The sequence below is a fragment of the Stenella coeruleoalba genome (assembly GCF_951394435.1).
Source record: "Stenella coeruleoalba genome assembly, chromosome: 2".
NCBI classification, from domain to species: Eukaryota; Metazoa; Chordata; class Mammalia; order Artiodactyla; family Delphinidae; genus Stenella; species Stenella coeruleoalba.
Genome location: NC_137147.1, coordinates 145,466,155 through 145,479,297, shown reverse-complemented (window position 1 = coordinate 145,479,297; position 13,143 = coordinate 145,466,155). Strand labels below are relative to the sequence as shown.

General features: G+C 42.3%; 1 protein-coding gene and 1 long non-coding RNA gene across 6 annotated transcripts in view; one reads left to right on the top strand and one right to left on the bottom strand.

The window, feature by feature from the left end:
- RORA (RAR related orphan receptor A) overlaps positions 1–13,143 on the bottom strand; it is a 1,120,706-nt gene that overhangs the window by 1,076,853 nt on the left and 30,710 nt on the right. For 3 of the 5 annotated variants that reach the window (XM_079912652.1, XM_079912651.1, XM_079912653.1), the window contains exon 1: positions 1,587–1,765. The exons of 1 other annotated variant lie outside the window; for it this stretch is intronic. The gene's annotated coding sequence lies outside the window, so the exon portion shown is untranslated. Of the gene's footprint in view, positions 1–1,586; positions 1,766–13,143 lie in introns of those variants that run through there. One more of the 5 variants, XM_079912656.1, reaches the window with a different exon arrangement.
- Positions 5,961–9,041, top strand: LOC307182529. Its single transcript, XR_013827191.1, has 3 exons — positions 5,961–6,098; positions 7,457–7,543; positions 8,968–9,041. It is a non-coding gene; the product is annotated as an uncharacterized lncRNA (long non-coding RNA).

Sequence of the window (13,143 nt, the reverse complement as noted above, 5' to 3'; positions counted from 1 at the left end):
CATTTTAAAAGTATGTGAAGCACTAGTACAAAACACATAAACCACAAAGGTTAGCTTCCTTCCTACCCCCTTTGCCTCCATACTTTTTGGAACATACTATTTTCCTTGTCCAAAATACCTCTTGCCTTCCAAGGCACTTTTCTATCTGGTAAGTTCCTATTCATCCTTTTATTTCTCTTAAAGGAAGCCTTCCCCACCCCAATGGCAAAGTTCATTGCTCCTTATCTCCTCAAACTCTGAACATGCTATATGGACCTATAAATGTTGCTTGCCTGCTCATCTAACCCTACCCACCTGTAAGCTCATTCAGAGTATAAAATATAGCTCATGCATCTTCTTAGCCTCAGCACCTATCCCAGTCTCCTTTACATAGGAAAAACTCGGCATTTACTACATTAATAAGTGAATGCACTGATAACTATGCATGTAATCTTGGACAAATTACTGAATCTCTCTGTACTGTACCTCAGCTGCTTCCTTTGTCAAATGAGGACATTATTAACCATATTATAGGACTGTCAGGAAGAATAACTACAAAAGCTCCATGAGGGCAGGGACTTACGTTTTTTGTTCACTGCTGAATCCCCAATGCCTAAAACAATGCCTGACACACAGTAAGCACTCAGTAAGTATTTCTAGCCTGACCCAAGCGCTACAGTCCACGCAGAGTGCTTGGCATACCGCCTGACCCAGGCGGTCAATAAATGTTAGCTATTATTAGTAAATTTCTATTCCGGTCAGGGTCTACCTCACTCAACACACATCGAGGCTGTTAAATTATCAGACACTCTTTTAAGATGACATTTTCCTCGTCATGTAGCTATTCCCTTAATCACCCGCACCAAGCCCTCCCTCCTTCCCAGACCCTCCCTGCCAACCTCAGTTCCCAGGAAGCACAGGTCTCTTCTGAACTACCACGGTCTGCATCGTTAGGGATCCTTGCTGGACCCTGGTCATCCTGAGTTCCCAACTAGCCTGTGAACCCCCTGAGATGCCTTCTGTCACCCCCTCAACAATACAGAGGGACTGATGGTTGGTCTACCTACTTAGTAAGCCAGGCTACTGACTCACGACCCCCCTGCCTTTAAGACACCCTCCCCCTGCACACATACCCCTATCTTCAATCTCTCTCTACCCCTGTCTCGACTCCTTCACCTCCTTGCAAAAGTCTGCCCATCATTTACCAGATTCCATCTTTGGGGTACGGTTCAATTCAATCCGTTTTAAGTTCCCCTAGGCATTTCTCACCCCGGACTCCCCTTCGACACCATGGAAAGCCCGAGATCTCGCGAGATTTGGCTTCCGCTCAAAGGAGCGGTCAGGGCTGCCTGATTCCACCGTTCTCTAAAGTAGGCCCTGAGGCTCGGTGCATCCCAGCCCATCACCACACAGCACACCCTTCGGGCTCCTCCTGCTCCCTGTTTGCCTTCCTGGGAAACCCCATACTCCACCCACCCGGCCCAGGCCACGGCCCACAGGTGTCCTCCTTGGTGTTTTGTAGAAGAGAGAATATTTCATGAGGGAGGGGACTGCGTCACAGGCCCAGCTCCCCAATTGCTTAAGGTGCTGAAAGAGAGAGTACTGACCCGAGGCTGCTCTTCAGGCGATAAGCTCGAGGGGCAGGCAGTGATGGTCACCGGGGATAAATTCTAGATGCCTGCGGCTGCTGAGACGAACTGCCAGCCCCGAGGATGTACAGTGGAACAGTGAGAGCGAGTTGTGGCGGCCTTGGACCTTGGCAGGCATCAGAAACGGGCCCCGGGGTCCCGCTCCACAAGCCTCCGCTGCCCGGCGCTTGGGGCTTCTGAAGGCTAGAGATTTGGGACCGCGCATGCGCAGTTCACTGGCCCAGTGCACCCTGGGGCGGTTCTTCTTCCGCGCAGCCTTGGGACCAAAGCCTTTCCGCTCACATGCGGGATCCCCTGGAGCCCGGAAGTGCTGCACTGTGACTAGGGGGTCGGGTGGGGTTTGCGTGATAGGTGGTGTGATTTAGATTTAAACAACTTCCGAGGTGACTAAGACAAAGTTCTTGTGGTTGAGGAGCCGGGAGAAGTAAAAGATGCTTTCCCTGCCATTCATATTTGTCTCATCCTTCAGAGTCCCCTAAGGAAATGCCTCCCTCCAGGAAGCTGCTTCTAGGGAAGTGACTTCCAGGGAAGCCACTCTGTTTTGAGTATCCCTTTGTACGACTCCCCCTCAGGGGCTGTGTATTGCAGGAGAGGAGGGATCGAGGGAAGGGGGAGCACTGTTGGATTCAGCACTTGTGTCTGGGGTGCCCTGAGTAAACAGGCTTTCCCTGAGGGCCTCAGAGTGCTGGAGAATTCTTAGCATCTCGGTCTCCCAGGAGCTCCTGGCATGCAACTGACACTTGATGACTGTTTGTAACTAAGGAACTTATGCAAATTTTATTCTTTTCTTAGTATTAAACTGTTTCTCCAGGGATTGGAGAGCCCCTCCAAGTCCTGGACTGTTGCAAGGGGATATTAAAGGTCTGCTCAGTTAAAGAAGCAGTAAGCACTGCTTCAGAAAATCCTCCCAGCCCAGCCTGGAAAAATCCTAAGACTCAGGGACAGTTTTCTGTTCCTGTCTCTCCTGTACACATTCAAAGTGCCAGCTCTCACAGCTAGTTTCCTAACTCTGAGATTTATGATCTGTTTGGCCTTGGGAAAGTTAAGTCAACTCTCTGAGCCTTGGTTCTCTCATCTGTAAAATGGAGGTTAATTTACCTTTCGTGGTTGTTGTGAGGATTAGAATTGATGTTTTTAACAGTGCTACAATTAATATAGTAAGAATTATAATGCATATAGCCTTTACTTTGTGCTCGGCACTGTTCTAAATGCTTGACACGTGAAGGGGATCAGGATATGCCACCCCCAAATATGCCACTTTGGCATAATGATTATTTTCAGCTGAAGGCAATTGAGAATCAGCAGCTGCAGAAAGAGTTCTCTGCCCTCCCCTTATCTGTCCAAAATCAAGGCATAAATTTTTCTTTGTGAAGGTGTTTTCCCCACCTCCCTGTACCATGAAGAGGAGAATGACTCTTATCACTGGAGATGAAAAGTCGACACAGAGATGAGTTTGCATACACAGAGCCTAATAAAATAACCCGTATCTTCCATTAGCTCCCCCATATTTCCCCATTTATTTCACCTCCTCATGATGTATCATCCCCTGAAGCCCAACCTCCCCTCCATTGTGAAAATGGTCTGTAAGCCCCCAAGTCTAACCACTTTTTTGTTTCATTTCTTTTTTGTGAAACTTTGTGCATGTAAATATTAATAATTATGTGTGCCTTTTCTCCTGTTAATCTGTCTTTTGTTAATATAATTCACAGGTCCTGGTTTCAGAACATAAAAGGTTAGAGGAAAAGGTTTTCCTCCCCAACACATGAATTCACTCATTTAATGCTCCTAACAACCCTATGAGGTAAGTGCTCTTATCCTAATTTTACAGAGGAGGAAACAGACACACAAAGAGGTCGTGTAACCTGCCCAAGATTGCGTGGCTCACTAGTTGTGGAGTTTGTGAGATCCAAATTGCTCAGGCATTCTGATTCCATGGTCCATGCTCTTAGGCTCTGCTTAATAAACAGTAGTTTTTACATTAGCTAACAATAAGCTGTAGTTATTCTCTACCTTAAAGAAATACTCTGAAGATAGCCCTTTCTATTCTTCAATTGAAAAATATTTGAAGCTGGGAAAAAAGACATAGTTTATTCAAAGGTGATGCTGCAGGGAAAACATGGACATTACTGTGTAAAATGTTCAGGACCCTGAAATATTATGTGTGCAAACCTCAGGCTTCCCATTAAGCTATTTCCTAGAAGATTAAGTTCCAGCATAAAATACTAACTAGAACATGCACTTCTGCCTCAACAATATTCATTTCAAAACTTCCAATTTAAGTAAAACATTTTAACTCCAGCTTTTCATCCGATAGCTTGTCTTAACATCCCCAAAGCCTTCATGCAAATCCATTTTACTTTTCCATCACAAATTGTGGAGCTATTGTTTTCCTGGAATTGAAGAGAGAATTTATTCAAATTTGACCTAAAGCTATAGATAATAAGCCACTGAAAACAGTTCGCCCAGACACACAACTATGTCCCTACCCAATATAGCAGCCCCAAAGGAATTCTTATGGCCTAGTTATATCCTCTGGGGATGGGGGTGAGGGTATTCAAACCGAATATGCTGACACTGCACTAACTATATACCAGGTACCCCGTAATGACACCTTTGGATAACACAGAAAATGATTGTGTTCCAAGGATGGGCTGTAATGAGAGGGGAGGGTACAGAGAGCCACAGGCGGCATTGTTTCCAATCTAACAACACAACTGGGGGCAGGGGCAGACCTGTGCTTGTTTTCAAACTAATAAATACTGTTGTTTTTGCACAAGGCTTTTGAGGAGAGCATGAAGTTTGAAAAGCCAACCAGCATTAGTAGATTTCTAGTTCCCCTACAAAGGTAGAAGTAGGCAGAGCAGCCTGACCAATGGAATTCTGTATGGCACTTGCTGGTCACTGATAAATTTTCCACCAAGTTTACAGATTTCCTCTCCACTGAAGCTCTATTACTTGGGCAAATGACTGGGCCTCTTTCAGCCTCAGTTTCTCTATCTGTTAAATGGGGATGAATTATAACAGGTAACTCATAGGTTACTGTGATACACACACATATGTACATAATATTTTTATGTTGTTAGATAGATAGAAAGAAACAAAAATAGAACCTACACAGTACCTGGATCATAATAAATGAATAATAAATGTTAGCTTCCCCTTCTGTCTCCCAAGTTCCCCCTAATTTAATGGAAAAGAAAAAGTGAAATCATCCCATTTGGAATGAAAATGAAACCCAACCTTTCATGTGCTCTATGAAGACAAGATCCATTCAGACAAAAGAAAGAGCTCAAAGCCAAGCAGCATCACTCTATAATCCTTTACAGAATGGTGACACTTGGCTGATTTGTCAAAAATCCTGCTACATATCCACATTGGGTGCTTCTAATGAATGTCAGATTTTAAGAATCAACGACATTGACATTACTCCATGGAGCAAAGACTGACGGCCCAACTTATAAATTCCCTGACGCATGTATTAGCAAGGAGGCAAGATGAGTTTTCTGTTCACTGGTCTTGTTCTGCTGTCAAATTCTGGGGGACTTGCATTTCAAGCAATATACCTAATCTCTTTAAATTAAATTATCTTCCTTTCACCAGCCAGAAATTTTTTTAGAAGAATATTATCAACTAAGTGGATCAGAAAATGTGGATTTAAGTCTTGCTTCCTTGGTGAAATGATATTAAAATGAATGTTATTCCCCAGATAAATGATGTGTTCCAAGGGTCATACACTACAGCTGTTAGAAAGGTTTTTAAAAGAACCTTCAAATCAAAGGAGGAGGCACATATAAAATTAGAGAATTTCTTTCTTCAAAGGAATAGTGGGGGTGTTTTGCTTTTATCAGAATAATGATAACTTCCCCATCTCAATCTGGCTTCTCCATTGATATTATTTAATCACCAATACTATTGAACTGTTAGGATGTGTGTAAAATACTTTTCTGTGTAAAAAATACTCTCAGCTTACCAGTTCATTGAGAAGTTGTTTTTAAACTAAAATCCCACATACCTACCATTAAAAAATGCTAAGCTCTGCCTTTGCCTCATCCTCTCATCATATGGCCTATTTACTGCATAAAGCTATTTTATGGTGATGGTCACAAATATTGACCCCCTTTTGGTGTAGTAAATGCTCGCTTTGAGTTCCTGCTCAACACATACTTAGATGTTAAAAATTTCCTTGTGATTTCAAAGGTAAAACAATCTAAGCCAAATTTGCCCAAAGTCTTATATCTAGTAGTTGGAACCCAGTCCTCTTGACACTCTATAAGGCCAAGCTGAAATCTGTACTTTTACCTTTACTTTTAGGCCTTATTATAAAGCCTTCCTCAGTGAAGTCCAGACCGGAGGTCAGCACATTTTTTTTCTATTAAGGATAAGATAGCAAATATTTTAGGCTCTGTGGGCCATATGGTTTCTGTCACAGCTACTCAACTCTGCAGTGCTATGCAAGAGCAGCCAAAGACTGTAAGTAAACGAATGAGTGTGATGTGTTCCAATAAAACTGTGTCTTGGTTAGACTCATAACACACATATCATTAGCTGTGTTTATATCTTATCACCAGGACTAAGTAGTAAATTTGTTAAGTGTACAGAATCATCTTACCCTGCACTGCCAGCCAATCTAAGTCATGTAATACAATCTCTTTTTTTTTTAACATCTTTATTGGAGTATAATTGCTTCACAATGGTGTGTTAGTTTCTGCTTTATAACAAAGTGAATCAGCTATATGTATGCGTATATCCCCATATCTCCTCCCTCTAGCATCTCCCTCCACCCTCCCTATCCCACCCCTCTAGGTGGTCACAAAGCACCGAGCTGATCTCCCTGTGCTATGTGGCTGCTTCCCACTAGTGATCTATTTTACATTTGGTAGTGTATATATGTCCATGTCACAATCTTGACGTCAAGTAGTTTCTTAAAAGATACCTGATCATTGATCAAATGAGAGATGGAGGGAGGAATGTATATATACTTCAAGGGGTTCCTCCTGGAGATTTCTTGTTACTAGAATCAGCATTGTGGCTAGATAGCTTTAGTTCTACAAATGATGATTCATACAATTCCATGTTCTGAGGAAGCTCTGAGGATCTTAGAATGTTTCACTCCTTTTTCCCCTAATTTACCCAATATCCATTTGATAAGAAGTGTTATTGCTAGTAAATAATTCTAGGAAATTAGATTGGTAGATTAAAATCAACAAATTGTTTTCTTGTTTATAAAATATTAAAAGCACACTTGCTTTTAAGTGAAACTTTCCAGTACTGAAGACTGGGGGGATATAACAAACCCTAAAAGAGGTTCCACCATGCTTGAACATTGTGGGACTATGGGAAGCCCCTAATGAGCTAAGTCTTTCAAGTAAGTTAGAAAGATAACATTTTCATTATACTTGACCGTTCTCTGAGAGTACCCCTTCCTGTTTCCACATTAGCTTGGAGAAAGCATGGGGTTTAATACCTGGCCATAGAGATGCTGTCGCAAAGACAAAGATACCAAATACACCGTACAGCCTATGAGAACACATGTCATCTTGTACTTAGAAATTACTGAGTAATTACTAAATGGCAGACAGTATTAATTCAGCTACTATCCCTGTTTGTTCAAGAGCTTTCTGTTCTATAATCTAGTCAAGTCTAGACTGCCATTACAAAATGGGCAATGGTTTTCACTCCACAATACAGGTAGAAATGAAATAACCTTGTGAAGGCAGAATTTTTTTCCTTCCTATCAATGAATTTATACATTGGAGATTATAGTGCTCTGGATGGTAATTATTTCTAAAGGCTTATAATCTATCTTGTGTGAATTTATCCCCTCCAAGGAAGGGGACAAATCTACCCCTGCACCAGGTCGATAACATAACATGTGACTTCACCGTGACCAAGGAGAACATGGATGAACTTTGAAGGTGAGATCAACAGCTTTTCAGGAAGAATATGAAATTTTGTATGACTTTAATGAAAACATCAGCCTTTTTTTTTAGGGTAATAACAGAGAAAGTCATGGGTGTGGCAAGAATGACAGGGCCTCCATAGCCCAAAGAGGAAGAGAATCAAGAATAAAGTCAGGGACTGGAATTTGAACATAAGTTTTAGACTAAAATTATTGAGACTAAATGTGGATTGTATGAATGATTTTAAATCTGAAAAAATCTAAAAATTTAATTTTAGTGTGGAAAAAGGATAATATGATCATTAAGAGATCAGGCTTTAGCCCCAATCAACCTGAGTGTGAGTCCCAGCTCACCCCATTCTCAGCTGTGTCACCTCTGGCACACAGAGCACTCTAAGGCTCATTTTATAAGTTAGGTTTTAATCTAAATGAGAGGGATAATCATAGTACTCACCTAGGTTATTGTGAGAATAAGCGGAATAATGCATCAGAAGTGCTTGCCCAATGTCTGCAGCACAGTAAACACAAACACTCAAGATACGGTAGGTTTTATGGGATACTTGTGACCAGAATGGAGTAAAGTACACCATAATTCCTGTAACGCCAAAAGAGTACATAATACCCAGAGTACCTCCATGAAACTTGACGTGGCTGTGCCTGCCAGCCCTTATTTCTTCTTTTCTCACCATTAACAATCCTCAACCATTCATGCACCACGATTTTATTGAGCACCGGTTGTATTCCAGGTGCTTTACTAATCAATGATAACAAATTAGACACCTTCTGTCAGCCTAGATACTCTCTAAGTCACTGTCTCGGAGGGAGAGAAAAATATCTAAAAGGCAGAATGTGCAAAGTTCCACAATAGAGGTATGGACACTGAACAAGAGCAGGGTGGAAGAAGGCAAAGAGATCTCATTGGGGGAAATCACAGAGAGCTACCTAGAATGGGTAGTGTTTGACTTGGGCACTGAAGGATGGATAGGATTTTTTCTGATGGAGGTAGAAGAGGAAGAAGTGAATTCCAAATTAAAGGTTCAGTTGAGGAAAGAGACAGGGGTGGTCAAGCACTGGGGGTCCACTTAGGGTCTAGTGAGGACTCTAGCTGCACTGGATAATAGGGTGGGTGGGAAGAAATGTTAGTAGAAGTTGTTGGAAAGGTATGGTGGGGACAGTGCGTGGACCCCAAGTGCCAGGCTGATTCAGAAGAACTTGCCCTCCAAGAGGCATGTTTTCTTTAAAAATACACCCATCAGTGGTCAAGCAAGGTGAGGACTGAGATAAAGCTAAAGGTTTGGACATTAGGAAGCCACCAAATGCAGTCACTTGAGGAGTCAGAAGTTGGTAAGGAAATGTGTTTTGACTTCTCTTCTAAAGAAAACTGGCCATAGCTTGATATGAGAAATAAAGGGTTTTGTATTTATTTTTGTTTCAAAAAAGGGAGGCCTAAGCATATTTTAGGCTGAGGGAAGACAGCCAGAAGGGGCAGAAGAAAGAGCAAGAAAGAATGTATAGTAGAACTATCTTCTCCAAAAACATACTTCATACTAGCCTTGAAGTTTCCTTATTTTGAAGACTTTGAATTCTGCAAAGATGAAGCTATTTCTTCTGCAGACACAGGAGTGAGACCAAGATGGTGAGTGAAAGTACTTGAAGATCCTCTGGTTAAAAGGGGGTAGATTGAAAGCTCTCAAGTTGTAGAGCCTTGAGCAGTAAAGATGATGGGACTTAATCTTCTCCAGGTGCAAGGAATGGAAATAGGCATAAGAGTCTGAGAAGCCTGGACAATGGTTGGTTCAGCCACTATGGAGAATGCAGCAGGTAGTTGACAATAAATTTATGGAGCCAGAGGCCAGCTAGGGTAATAGAGACCAGCTATTGAGTGGACCATATTACCACTGTTTTCATGACTTTCTCTAGACATGGGAGATGAGAAGGCAAGCAATACAGGTTCCTCAAGTTGGAAGTTGTCAAGGAGGAATGGTGGTATATGATATCACTGGTAGTGGGAGACAATAGGGAAGAAAGAATTCTAGGAAAGGAAGGAGTAGGTGACCATTGGGTTTTGGCCAGAAGGGAAGGAAAGTGGTTCCAGGAGAGGGATCAAGGGACTGATCCCTTGGTTTTGATGCTGAAGACTAACAAGTACCTCATGAGGAGCTAGGGTACAAAGTGGAAGGTGGGAGTAGAGCGAGGTAGAAGGTGAGGGATTCTGCTCAGAAAAAGGAACTTGTGACTTCTGAATCTTTTCTGGCCCACACATTTGTGACACCAAGAATGCTAAAACTTTAGGTCGTCAAAATTTGCTTGCATTCTCTTCCGCACTTAATATATACTGTCAAATACGTTATGTAAGCACCTTGTCAGTGTAATAAAATTGTGAGTTTCCTGAAAGCAAGCATAACACACTCCTTTCTTTCATAATGCTGAGATATGTAATAAGATAGAGGTTTGTCATCAGTGACCAATAATTACTGATGAATTGAAGGGAAATTCATTGACAGTCATGGTGCTTGACTTCTCAAAGTCACTACTCTCCTCCTCTGTAACTGCCGAGGATTCCACTATGAGAGGTGCAATCAGGACATTGCCCAGGTACCTCCTGAGGCATCGAAACTCCATTTCTGGCACTTAAAATCTAGAATATGCTTACAGATTCATAGAACAACTCTTGGTAGCTTTAATCCATCCAGGGATTGAGAAACAGTTTATTGTTGTGGCTAAAAGAATGGCTTTTAGAAGCCAACAGCCCTGAGTTCCAGTCTGAGCCCAGCCACTTATTAAGACTGTGACCTGGGACTTCCCTGGTGGCGCAGTGGTTAAGAATCCACCTGCCAGTGCAGGGGACACGGGTTCGAGCCCTGGTCCGGGAAGATCCCACATGCCGCGGAGCAACTAAGCCCGTGCTACTACTGAGCCTGTACTCTAGAGCCAGCGAGCCACAACTACTGAGCCCGCATGCCACAACTACTGAAGCCTGCGCACCTACAGCCTGTGCTTGGCAACAAAGAGAAGCCACCGCAATGAGAAGCCCACACACCACATCGAATAGTAGCCCCCGCTCGCCGCAACTAGAGAAAGCCCGCATGCAGCAACAAAGACCCAGCGCAGCCAAAAACAAACAAATAAATAAATAAATTTTAAAAAAAGAGTGTGACCCTCTATCAGTTATTTAGCTTCCCTATTCTCTGTCTCCAATCTGTTAAAAAAAAAAAGTAGTGGTGGAGTGGTACAGTATAAACCTCATGGGATCTTTGTATAAAGCATTTAGCACAGAGCCTGCTATATAGCAATCTACCAATAACAACAGCGACTGTTTAGAAACATACACTGCAGTGCTTATGCTACCTCTAAGCTTTAAGCAAAATTCTGGAGAATTCTGATAGGAGGAAGAGAAATCTTATAATCTCTACAAATCTTAACCTCTCTTTGCATCAATCTCCTTATCTGAAAATAAGAGTAATCTAATGCCTACTTCAGAGACTTGTTGCAATCTTTCAATGAGTTAATATCTGCAAACTGCTTGAAACAATGTCTGAGAGCAATAAGCACCATTCAGGTATTTTTAGGGACTCTGGGTTTGTGATGAAAGGTTCTGCAAGTCAGCTGTCATTTGCAGTTTCTTTCTCTTCAGAAAGATTCTAGGAGTAAATATGTGGCCATGGTTCTGTAAGGCCTGGACTATAAGCCAGCTTCTCAGAATGTCTTGTCTGAACAGGCTGGCATCCCCATTATCTTTATATAATAGTCTAAAAGAAATTACAAACTCTTCTCATTACTAACTTCTTCTTTCCAGTTCCCATCAATATCATCCTGACTCTTCTCCCAAGTCCACGGCACACATCTCCCAAGCTGCTCTATGTTAGGTTGAAGTGTCTTGCCCAATCAAGGTGGCAGATGGTCTGTGGTTGTATCTGAGAGTTCTCACAAAGAGAACCAGGTTGACCTTTGAAGTTCCTGCGTTTCTCCAACTCAGGACATATGAGTGGGGCCCATAGGTGGAGTACTGTGGGAAAATGTCAGAAGACTCAAGTTCAAGTCCATGTAATTTTCTAGTTTCAGAGAGGGTGCAAGTAGGTGCACCTCCAGCCAAATGAGCCCAAAGAAGTGTTTCAATTCATCAGTGGAGTGACAAGGGTTCTGCTGGGTCAGCCTCAGAGCTGAGGGGGGAATGTTATGTAGCAGAGGCAGTAATAGAAAATGATTTGAAGGATTAAAAAGGAAAAGGAGGATGGCTTCTTTTCATCTCTGAAAGAAAAACTGCACAGGCTAGTCTTAGCAGAATTGCTAAGTAGGCACATTTCAAGGAGAAACACTTTCCTTCCTTCTCTCCCCTTCCATTCCCATGCCTCTGCCACACTTCCACCCCATGCCTTGACTCTTCTCAGACTTTTCAGGCTCCCAGAACCGACCAAGTTAGGTGGACAAACCAAGCACCAATTAGAACACTCACAAAACAGGGACAGTGACATAAATATATTTTGCCATCATAGGAAAAACCAAAACTGAGTTTGACTTTTTTACCCTAATTTTGTAAAATAAAACTGTCTTTGGTTTGCACTGCATACTGGAGGCAATGGACCATTATGTTCTCCATGCTTGGGGCCTCCATGGTTCTGAAAGCCTTGCCTCTGGCCTGCGCCCCCTGGTCTCTAGACCCACTGGTCCCTCAGAGGCCTGATACAGATTGCTGAAGCTGATGACTAAATGATGCCAAAATGTCTGTGATTGCCAATGCATTAGGATGGGAGCTCCATCCAGAAAACCCATTTGTATCTTAACAGGAACTTCAAGGAGATGGATGGTTAGATAGATAGATGATGGATACGTAGATAGATGATTAGATGATAGATAGATAGATAGATAGATAGATAAAAGCAAGGGAATATTCCAGGCACCTTGATAGATCAGAAAAGTAGATGTTTGTAGAAAGAACTCTTTCTGCTTCCCTCAAATCTTATTGCATTAGTGGCTGTGGTTGATCCTGGAGACTGTCTTTGCGGGCTATTTTCATCTAACTTTCAAATAACAGGTCTGGCAATAGGGCTGGTGGGTAAGGGTGGGGGAAACACCTCCTCTGAGTCCTTTACTTCCACCTGATCATCAGTTATCCACAGAAAGTAACCCTAGGCACCTTTCCTACTGTGCCGTTAGTTTATTTTTCTTCTACAGTCTGTACCCAAATATATAATTTTTCCTCTTCTTGGTTTGTAAACGGCTCAGTCACTAGGGGAAAAAAAGCACAGTGATTACTAATGGGAGATGCCACTAAAGTTTCAGCTGTGAACAGGAGAAATCCAAGATGACCCATCATCTAAATGTCAATGCAAACACCATGCCATTCAGAATGAAACAAGGAAGCCTGCATGCAGACAGCCAGAATATATTACCAACTGCATATTTAGCTCCAGAACTCTTGAATCTTTGCAAAGAAATTTAGGGACTTCTCACTTGATTAAATAGCCTGTGATGGAGGATTCAGTTGTTCCCCACAATAGTTGCATGCAAATGATAGATTCACATGGACTACAGCATCGAGAGCCCTTAGGGGGCTGTACATTTTTAAGTAATTCTGCCTGGGTTTTTGCATAGTAATTGGAAACTTACGTTCTATTG